An 11,065-nucleotide genomic window follows, 5' to 3' on the forward strand; every position below is an offset into this window, starting at 1 on the left:
GTTAGGAAGTGTGTTTGGTTTAAAGCAGAAACACTTTTAACACCTGGCCATGTATCTTACATTGTTTCATATGGAATGTCCAAGTAAGTTGCTGGATTCCAGCAGAAAAGCAATATAGAACATACTGAACAAACCTCATGTAAAGATACACGCATTGCAGTGTATTCTTACTTCCAGAGCTAAAGGCAAGTACAACACTGCTGAAAACACCTAAATCATGTTACCTGTGACATTTAAGTTAGGAAGTGTGTTTGGTTTAAAGCAGAAACACATTTAACACCCGGCCATGTATCCTACATTGTTTCATATGGAATGTCCAAGTAGTTGCTAGATTCCAGCAGAAAAGCACTATAGAATGTACTGAAGAAACATTATGGAAAGATACAGGCATTGTAGTGTATTCTTACTTCCAGAGCTATAGGCAAGTACAACACAGCTGAGAACACCTAAATCATTTTACCTGTGACATTTCAGTTAGGAAGTGTGTATGGTTTACAGGAGAAACACTTTTAACACCGGGCCATGTATCTTTCATTGTTACATATGGAATGTCCAAGTAAGTTGCTAGATTCCAGCAGAAAAGCAGTGTAGAACGTACTGAACAAACCTCATGGAAAGATACACACATTGCAGTGTTTTCTTACTTCCAGAGCTAAAGGGAAGTACAACAGAGCTGAAAACACCTAAATCATGTTACCTGTGACATTTCAGTTAGGAAGAGTGTTTGGTTTACTGCAGAAACACTTTTAACACCAGGCCATGTATCTTATATTGTTTCATATGGAATGTCCAAGTAAGTTGCTAGATTCCAGCAGAAAATCACTATAGAACGTTTTGAACATACTTCATGTAAAGATATATGCCTTGCAGTGTTTTCTTACTTCCAGAGCTAAAGTCAAGTACAACAGTGCTGAAAACACCTAAATCATGTTACATGTGTCATTTCAGTTAGGAAGTGTGTTTGGTTTACTGCAGAAACACTTTTAACACCAGGCCATGTATCTTATATTCTTTCATATGGAATGTCCAAGTAAGTAGCTAGATTCCTGCAGCAAAGCACTATAGAACATACTGAACAAAACTCATGTAAAGATACACGCATTGCAGTATATTCTTACTTCCAGAGCTAAAGGCAAGTACAACAGAGTTGAAAACACCTAAATCACGTTACATGTGATATTTCAGTAAGGAAGTGTGTTTGGTTTAAAGCAGAAACACATTTAACACCCGGCCATGTTTCTTTCATTGATACATATGGAATTTCCAAGTAAGTTGCTAGATTCCAGCAGAAAAGCACATTAGAATGTACTGAACAAATCTCATGTAAAGGTACACGCATTGCAGTGTATTCTTACTTCCAGAGCTAAAGGCAAGTACAACACAGCTGAGAACACCTAAATAATGATACCTGTGACATTACAGTTAGGAAGTGTGTTTGGTTTAGAGGAGAAACACTTTTAACACCGGGCAATGTATCTTTCATTGTTACATATGGAATGTCCAAGTAAGTTGCTAGATTCCAGCAGAAAAGAACTCTAGAACTTATTGAACAAACCTCAAGTAAAGATACACCCATTGCAGTGTTTTCTTACTTCCAGAGCTAAAGGCAAGTACAACAGAGCTGAAAACACCTAAATCATGTTACCTGTGCCATTTCAGTTAGGAAGTGTATTTGGTTTACTGCAGAAACACTTTTCTCACCAGGCCATGTACCTTATATTGTTTCATCTGGAATGTCCAAGTAAGTTGCTAGATTCCAGCAGAAAAGCACTTGTGATAAACCTTTGTGATATTTATATATTTGGCTTGACATTGAATTTATATTTAACTCATTAGAGTGATGTTCTTTTTTGTGGTTTATTAGTTTTAGTGTTTTAAATACAATGAAAAGTTCTGTGGAACTTTAAGATTGTAACTCATTGTTACTTGCTACACTTTAGGACTGTTGTTTACGTATGGCGTGACAGGAAGTGGAAAGACGCATAAGATGACAGAGTCTCCGGGGTCTGGAGGCCTGCTTCCTCATTGTTTCAAAATGATCTTTGACAGCATAGGGTTATTTCAAGGAAAACGCTGCATATGTACAATTTCGTTGGTTTTTGACTGTTAGTATAGACACAGGACTGGGACATGTATGGATGCAGTACTGAGGAAGGACAAAGACACTGGGACTGCTTTGACTCTTACATGTGGTGGTGGGCACGTTGGCTGCGGGCCTGTGGTGGCAGCACTTGGGTGGTATAAACAAGAGGATCAAGCGCTGTCTCATGCCCTTTCCCCAGGTTTAAGTGTTAAAGTGCATCCTATTTTTAAATGTTCCTATTCTTTAGGTAAAGTTCTTATTTTCAAATCTTTTTTTGCCTCTCTCTTAGACATTTAGATCTAATCATAGGAACAGCATGGAGATTCAGCCTGAAGTTGATGCCTTGTTGGAACGGCAGAAAAGAGAAGCCATGCCTATTCCAAAGACCCACTCTAGCAAGTGAGTAGGTGACTCAGGACGGGTGGAATTCTGTCCTACAGTTTCTATAGATCTGGAGAAGGTAAATACGAATAGAAAAGTTGGTCTTACAACTGACTTTTGTGAGGTCAGAATTGAGGCACATTCTTGACTGCTCAGGTATTTTATCTAGTTTAAGGAGGATATGTCTGTAAATGGGAGGAAGGTGAATTCCTGTGTTGTGCATCTTGAGGACTTAGGGTGTCCTTGACCCACCTTGAATCTGAATAACATTGCTTTATGATTTCAACTTTATGTGACAGAACATTTGTCAGACTTTTCAGATTTCACTCTGATATCGTCTCAATTAGGTTTCTATTGCCGTGATAAAATATATTGAACAGGGAAGCAGCTTGAGGAGGAAGGAATTTATTTTATCTTTCACTTCCAAGTAACAGTCCATCACTGAGAGAAGTCAGGGCAGGAACTCTAGGCAGGAGTTGATGCAGAAGCCATGGAGGGTGCTATTTTCTGGTTTGCTCCCATGGCTTGCTCAGCTTACTTTCTTATACAACCCAGGGCCACCTGCCCAGGGCTGGTACTACACATATCAATCATTAATGAAGAAAATGCTAGACAGACTTGCTTGTTGGTCAGTTTTTTAGAGGTAGGTGTTTTCTCCAATTGAGAGCCCCTTTTCCCAAAGACTCCAGCTTGTGTCAAGTTGACATAGAACCATCCAAGACAGCCATTATCTACTTTCTATCCTAACTCATATTGGGTAAATTTTCAAGTAAGGGAATCTGTTTTCTTGTAGGTGACAAGCAGATCCAGAATTTAAAGATATGATAGAAGACATCCAGGAATTCTGCAAAGCAGAAGAAGTTGATGAGGACAGTGTCTATGGAGTATTCGTCTCGTACATTGAAATCTATAATAATTACATATATGATCTACTGGAAGAAGTGCAGTTTGATCCCATAAAGCCCAAGTAAGTACTGAAGAGAGCCTCCTGTCAACCTAGAAAACTACCCTCAGCAAGCCATGGTTACTTATATAAATAGGGATAATGCTTGCATTTGTTTTCAGGGTGTACAGAAATAATAATCAGATAGTCATGTTGGATGAATAATTTTCTTCCATTTTCTTTGTTGTTATTGTTGTTGTTGTTTTGAGACAAGAGTTTCTCTGTGTAGGCCTGGCTGTCCTGATACTCGTAGAGAGATCCACCTGCCTCTAGCTCCTGAGTGCTAGGATTAAAGGCATGTGCCATCACTGCCTGGCAATCCTTAGACTGTAGCTGTATCAGGAAACCAGAGGGTTAAGACCTAGTAAGTAACCTGAAAATCATGGAAATTGCTTTTGAAAATTTAGACTTAGGTTTGACACAAATCTCAGTCTTATAGGTACTGTTGGGGTACCTTTCAAAACCCTGACAGTGCTGGGAGTCTGTAGTCTTTTTGGCTGTCTGTGTCCTGGTGATCTTTATGGAATTGATGCTTGACTGAACACATAATTCTTACCTCATCCATTGCTGATTAGTGTAAAGCCATATTGCACTACCATTCTGCCAGAGGTAAATGCTACTCCTTAGGTATCGCTGGGTCTTGCCTTGCAGAATGTGATGACCAGTTACCATGTAGCTTTACAAAAGTGGCTCTCTTTGTTCCAGAGCTGACAAAAAATTTGTGTCAAATGAGGAGTCCACTGTGGGTGCTTTTATTCTTCAGCTAAAAGCTGGTCTTGCATGCTGTGTTTACTGCAGCCAGTTAGAATGTAAATAGTATGGAGCCCTTTGTCTTGCATATAATATTTGTGTATATGTATGTGTAAATGGACATTACTGTGGGAACAGCTGGATCTAGAAAACCATTAAGCTACAAACAGACTGAGGTCCACTAATGTTGGTGTGTTCACTAATAAGAAAAATACATGAACTCTGGTTGAGCATATACTTGATAAAGAATTTCTGTGGCTTTTACTGATTTGCATTTCAAAAAAGCATATTATATCCTAGCTAGGCCCCCATGTGGTGACATTTTTGGGGGGCTCTTATGTAAATTTATGTAATTAAAGAATGGATGTCTTAGGAGCATGCTTGTTCTCTTTTTTTTCTTTTCTTTTTTTTATTAGTAACTCTTTTAATAAGTTTTTGGTTTTTAGAGACAGGGTTTCTCTGTGTAGTCCTGGCTGTCCTGGAACTCACTCTGTAGACCAGGCTGGTCTCGAACTCATAAATCTGCCTGCTTCTGCCTCCCAAGAGCTGGGATTAAAGGCGTGTGCCACCACTGCCTGGCCTGATGCTTATGTTCTTATACTTGCCCTTTGCCATCTGGATCTCCTTAGTGCTACAAGCCCTGTCTCTGACTGGGGCCTGTCATTCCTATTATCTTGGTTGTGTCAGAACTGTGTGGGGTGAATGTTACTACTGGGGTTAGAGTTGGAGCCTGGGATCTGCTCAGTGTTCGGACCCAGACTGGAAGGAACCAGTGCTCCGGGCCAGGAGTGAATTCCTGAGTCCCAGTGGGGCCCAGTTTTTCCGTTTGTGGTGGGTGTTGCTATCTCCTTACCTAATATACTACCCAGGTTAGAGCTCCTGGGAGGCCTGATTCCTCTGGGTTTTGTGAAATTGGGTGCAGAGCTGTCTCCCGGGATCTGCTCAGTGCTCGGGCTCAGACTGCAAGGCAGGAACATGCTTGTTCTGTCTGACCATGCAGTGCCTCTATCATAACACCCAGGAAGGCCCTTACTGGGTGTCAGCACTACACTTGTGGACTATCCAGCTTTTAGAACCATGAGAACTTAAGGAAAACTGGGGATGTGCTCAGTGGTCCAGCACTGGCTAGCGTGCATATGAGGCTCTGGGTTCTGTTAGCAAGCAGAGGAGCAAGGGGATATTGTGTTGCTTGGCACTTAACCTTATTCTGAAAGGAAGACAGTTGTATCTCATTGGGGAAACTAAATCCTCTTTCTTTCCCACAGACTCCCGCAATCTAAGATGCTCCAAGAAGATAAGAACCAGAATACTTACGTTGCAGGATGTATGGAAGTAGAAGTGCAATCTGCAGAGGAGGCTTTTGAAGTGTTCTGGAGAGGTTAGAAACAACTAGAAATTGAAAAGTGTGAGCATTTTAAGCCTCAGAGTTGTTAGTGTGATTAACAGCATCCTTCTGGATTGATTAGAAAGCAGGCATAGTAAGTGGCTGACCTCAGGTGTAATAAGTGGTTTCTCTGTCATCATAGGTCAGAAAAAGAGACATATTGCTGACACCAATCTGAATAGAGAGTCCAGTCGCTCACATGCTGTGTTCAGCATTAAACTCGTCCAGGCTCCTTTGGATGCTGATGGAGACAACATCTTACAGGTAATGTTTTCATTGGTAGAAGATGACCTAAATTAGGGGTTGCCATGGTGATGAATGTTGCTGTAGAGTTAGCAGCTATACAGTTGATGACTTCTTCATGTTAGTAGTACTGTTTCTGGGCTCTGCCTATTGTGGCTGATCCTAGGGTGGAGCATGTGTGGCACTTGCCTGGCAGTGTTGTAAGAGGGTCTGCGAAGTTTCAAAGCTCGTAAGGATGTGTGTGCATTGGTTTAGGTGCTGATTGCCTCGTGAGACAGTCTCGTGTACTGAGGCCAGGATGATTCTGAACATTTGTTTGTTTTCTCTTACTTCTGCGATTATAATGTAATTACATAATTTCTCCCTTCCCTTTCCTCTCCCCAAGCCTTCCCCTATAATTTTTCTTGCTGCTTTTCAAATTCATGGCCTCTTTTGTCTCTGTTTTTAGTTATTTCTCACTGTATAGGTAAAGCTGGCCCCAACTTCCTAACAGCCAGAATTAAAGGCATGTGTCACCATGCCTGGCTTTTGTTTTTGACAACAGAATCTCACTATGCATCTTGGAGCTCAGAGATTCCCTGCCTCAGCCTCCACTGCTACGACTAAAGTCTTGCTTCACTGGGCATGATTTTAACTGTTCAGTGTGGCTGTGTCCAGGTTGGTGGGAAAGTGTGAGTTCTGATTCCTGCCTATTTCCCAGCTGTCTGCCCTGACTGTAAGAGAGCCTTCTCATAATGAGATCATGAGAATTAAGGGAAGCAGTGTGAAGTGTCTTGTCTGCTGCTTGGCTTAGACAGTCAAATGTTAGTCAGAAAGTGGCCACCAACAAGTCTTTCCCACACCCAGTTTCCTATGAATGACTGTTTTTAATGCTAGGAATGTGAATTCTTGCTAACAGCATAACACCTTCTTGGTGCACTTAACTTTCTTTTCCTTTTTAAAGCATTATTTTTATATGATGTGTATAAATGGTTTGCCTGAAGGTGTGTCTGTGTACCATTTGTGTGTGTGTGGTGCCTGTGGAGGCCAAAAGAAGGCATCAGATCCCCTGGACCCAGAGTCACAGATGGCTCTAAGCTGCCAAGTGGGTACTGAGAGCTGTACCTGGAGCCTCTTCGAGAGCAGCCGTGCTCTTAACCATTGAGCTTCTGTCTGCCCTGACTTTCACTTCTTTAATATAGGTTAGAGTGCTGTGAAACTGTTAAGTTCATGTGGGTTTTTTTTGGGGGGGGCAGGTTGGGGGCTCCGGTTTTTGTTATATGTGTGTTGCTGAAGACAAAGCTTAAATTCCCAGTGCTAGAATATAAATAATACCTGTTACAGCAGAAAGGCACAGAGTCTTTCTTCTCAAGAAGTTCTCTAGTATCTGTTCTGAGGACATGAGCTTCTAGCAAACTCTTCCTGTGTCACACATCCTCGGCTGCTCTGGGCGTTTGTATTGTGCGCATACACTGTCCATTAAGACTTAAGACCATGGTAACTGGATCTTTTTGTTGTTGTTTTGGGTTTTTTGTTTTTACTTTTTGAGACAAGGTTTTACTTTTTGAGACAGTGAGTCTCTGTGTAGCCCTAGCTTTCTTGGAACTCACTTTGTAGACTCAGCTGGCCTGGAATTCACAAGACATCTGCCTATCTCTGCCTCCTAAGTGTTGGGATTAAGGGTATAATTTATCTTAGATTGTTGATTTTCTCTCCTTTTAGGAAAAAGAGCAAACTACTGTAAGCCAGCTGTCTCTGGTAGATCTTGCTGGAAGTGAAAAAGTCAACTGTACTAAAGCAGAAGCTGGTGAGCGGAGTGCTATGCTTTCTTCTGACTATAACTTTCAACAGCTTGGAACATCAGTTTGTATTTATCAGTGGGTGGTTTCTGCTTAATCACTGCAATAACATTAATTATTAAACTTACTCTTTAAATCTTCTACATTTTAAAAAATTAACGTTTTATTTGTGTTCCTGTACACCTCCAAGTGTACATAAAGATCAGAAGGTAAGGTTCTCCCTTTGTGGATCCTGAGACTCAGGTCGTCAGTCTTGGCAGCAAGCGCTTCTATTGGGTCAGCCACCTTGCCAGCCCACCTAAGTTAACTTGTTTGTCTTTTGATTTGTTTGTTTGTTGTTGTTTTTTGGTGGTTTGGGTTTTTTTGTTGTTTTTGTTGTTTGTTTGTTTGTTTGTTTGTTTTTGGTAGTCCAGACTGGCTGTTGGTCTTCTTGCCTCAGCCCTTCTGAATACTGGGATTTCAGGTGTGTATCATCATGTCTAGCTGAATGATCTATCTGATAGGCATGATGGAGTTAGGAGGCCTCAGTGTTCCAAGATAAACAGTCCTTTAGCACTTGGGTGTATAACTGAGATCTGAATTCTTAAGGAGTTGTGATTAGTACACTAGCCTTGTCAGGCTCAGAAATCCAAATGAGACAGGTCAGAAACAGAAAGCATGATGACTACTGCTGAGATGTAGACATTTGACTGTTAGAAACGTGTCTCTTCATGTGTAGGAGAGACTTCTGTCCCTTTCTAACTGTAGTCTGAAATGGTCCCTTGGGATGTAGTTGGCCTTCCATGTATGAGGTGCCTGTGTTTAGTCTCCAGCACCACCACCCCTAGAAAAGAAAAGAAGGAAGAAAGCCAAGTAAATGACTTTGTCTATGACAGAATTTAGGGTTTGGAAGAAACTGTTATTTTCTATTGCCATGAAGGCAACTTAGAAAAGAAAACACTTAGCTGGGGGCTTGCTTCCAGATTCAGAGGGTGAGTCGGTGACCATCATGGCAAGGGGATAGGCAACAAGTAGGCATGGTACTGGAGCAGTAGCTGAGAGGGTACTGTGGGGTAACTGTGATCAGATGATGCACAACCATCAGGCAGAGGGGTGCAGGGAGAGAGAAGGAGACTCAGAATGCTTATGCTTTTGAAACCTTCTTAAGGCCTGCCTCCAGTGAAACACATCCTCCAACCAGGCTCTACCACTTATACTGTCCCAAATAGTTCTTTCAACTAGAAACCAAGCAGTAAAACATATGATGCTATGGGGACCACTCTCATTGAAATCAGCACAGAATTCAGTGTCAAATGGATTCCCAAGTTAGAGAGATGGCTCAGCAATTTAGACCACTTGTTGGATCAGGTAAGGTGGCACACGCTTATAATCCTAGGGCCTGGGAGGCAGAGACAGAAAGATAGGTCAGCCTGGTCTACAAAGCAAGTTCCAGGATAGACAGGACTCTGCTGTTAAACACAGTAACCATAGCTTGGAAAACCAGAAAGAAAGAGAGAAGGGCTGGAGGGAGGGAAGGAAGGAGGGAGGGAGGGAATGAAGGAAGATATTGTTCTTCCAGATGACGTGGGTTTAATTTGTGCATCCACATGAGAGCTCAGAAGTATCACAACTATTCATAACTCTATTTCCAGGGGATCTGATGTCCTCACTGGCTTTTGTGAGCACCAAATAGACATGCAGTACATTTACATACATTTAGGCAAAAACACTCAAACACAAAGAATAAAGTTTAATAGAATTAAAATTAAAAAAGAGATTCTATATTCTTTCTCTTCTTTTTTTTTTTAAGAGTAATAATGTGGGGCTAGAGAGATGACTCAGCAGTTCAGAGCACTGACTGCTTTTCTAGAGAACCTGGGTTCAAATCCCAGCACCTACATGGCAGCTCACAACTGTCTGTAGCTTCAGTTCAAGGTGATCCAACACCATCAAACAGATGCCATACATGCAGTCAAAACACCAATGCACATAAAATGAAAGTAAAGAGCAATATTGTATTTGGAGAGCGTTTTATGGAATCACTGAAAGATGCTGAGGCTATTCAGAATTAATACTGTGAAAGTACAGTGGGATCATGCATAGGCACCTCTTGAACTTGAGCATGAGAGACTATCAGTTCAGTAGAGTAGAGGTTTTACAGGCACAGAGTCATCAGCTCCTGTCTTGCTGATTCACAAGTCTTTTGTTTCTTATTTCCTGTCAGGAAACATTAACCAGTCCTTGATGACTCTAAGAATATGCATGGAAGTCCTGAGAGAAAACCAGAAATATGGAACCAACAAGGTACACAGCAGCCTTCCCCAGCTTCTTTGTGGTATAGTTTGTTCATTTTACAGTTGAATATGCTTAGCATTGGGATGTTTTTATAGGTGGTTCCATATCGAGATTCAAAGCTAACCCGACTATTCAAGAACTACTTCGATGGGGAGGGGAAGGTTCGGATGATCCCGTGTGTGAATCCAAAGACTGAAGACTATGAACAAAGCTTGGTAATTTAAGTGTATTTTTGTTTTATACAGTTTGGTTTCTCTAGGGAAAGCAGCTACTTGGATGTGAAGAATGGCAGTCTGTAGATCTGTACATGGTCACTGGATATGCAGACATACTATTTAGCCATCCATAAAGAAGGACAGGTAGGCTTGTTTTTACAGATTCTGTTTTGTATTTTCAGCAAGTCATGAAGTTTGCTGAATTAACCCAAGAAGTCGAAGTAGCAAGGCCAGTAGACAGGGTGATATGTGGCATGGCACCAGGGAGACGGGACAGAAACTTGCCTCAGTTAAGTACAACAGAGCTGAAAACTCCTAAATCATGTTACATGTGACATTTCAGTTAGGAAGTGTGTTTGGTTTAAAGCAGAAACACTTTTAACACCTCGCCATGTATCTTTCAATGTTTCATATGGAATGTCCAAGTAAGTTGCTAGATTCCAGCAGAAAAGCACTATAGAACGTAGTGATCGAACCTAATGTAAATATACGTGAATTGCAGTGTATTCTTACTTCCAGAGCTAAAGGCAAGTACAACAGAGCTGAAAAAATCTAAATCATGTTACCTGTGACATTTCAGTTAGGAAGTGTGTTTGGTTTAAAGCAGAAACACTTTTAACACCTGGCCATGTATCTTTCATTGTTTCTTGTGGAATGTCCAAGTAAGTTGCTAGATTCCAGCAGAAAAGCACAATAGAATGTATTGAACAAACCTACAGTAAAGATATGCGAACTGCAGCACAGTCTTACTTCCAGAACAAAAAGGAAAAAAAAAACAGAGCTGAAAATGTCTAAATCATGTTACATGTGACATTTCAGTTAGGAAGTCTGTTTGCTTTAAAGCAGAAACACTTTTGACACCTGGCCATGTATCTTTCATTGTTTCATATTTTTTGTCCAAGTAAGTTGCTATATTCCAGTAGAAAGGCACTATAGAACCTATTGAACAAACCTACTGTAAAGATACACACATTGCAATGTATTTTTACTTCCAGAGCTAAAGGCAATTACAAC

The 11,065-nt window shown here is 41.0% G+C and overlaps 1 pseudogene; it reads left to right on the plus strand.

The window, feature by feature from the left end:
* The first annotated feature begins 1,940 nt into the window (after positions 1-1,940).
* Positions 1,941-10,345, plus strand: LOC114636523 (annotated as a pseudogene).
* Positions 10,346-11,065: the final 720 nt, after the last annotated feature.

Source organism: Grammomys surdaster, unplaced genomic scaffold (genome assembly GCF_004785775.1).
Source record: "Grammomys surdaster isolate TR1022 unplaced genomic scaffold, NIH_TR_1.0 124482, whole genome shotgun sequence".
NCBI lineage: Eukaryota > Metazoa > Chordata > Mammalia > Rodentia > Muridae > Grammomys > Grammomys surdaster.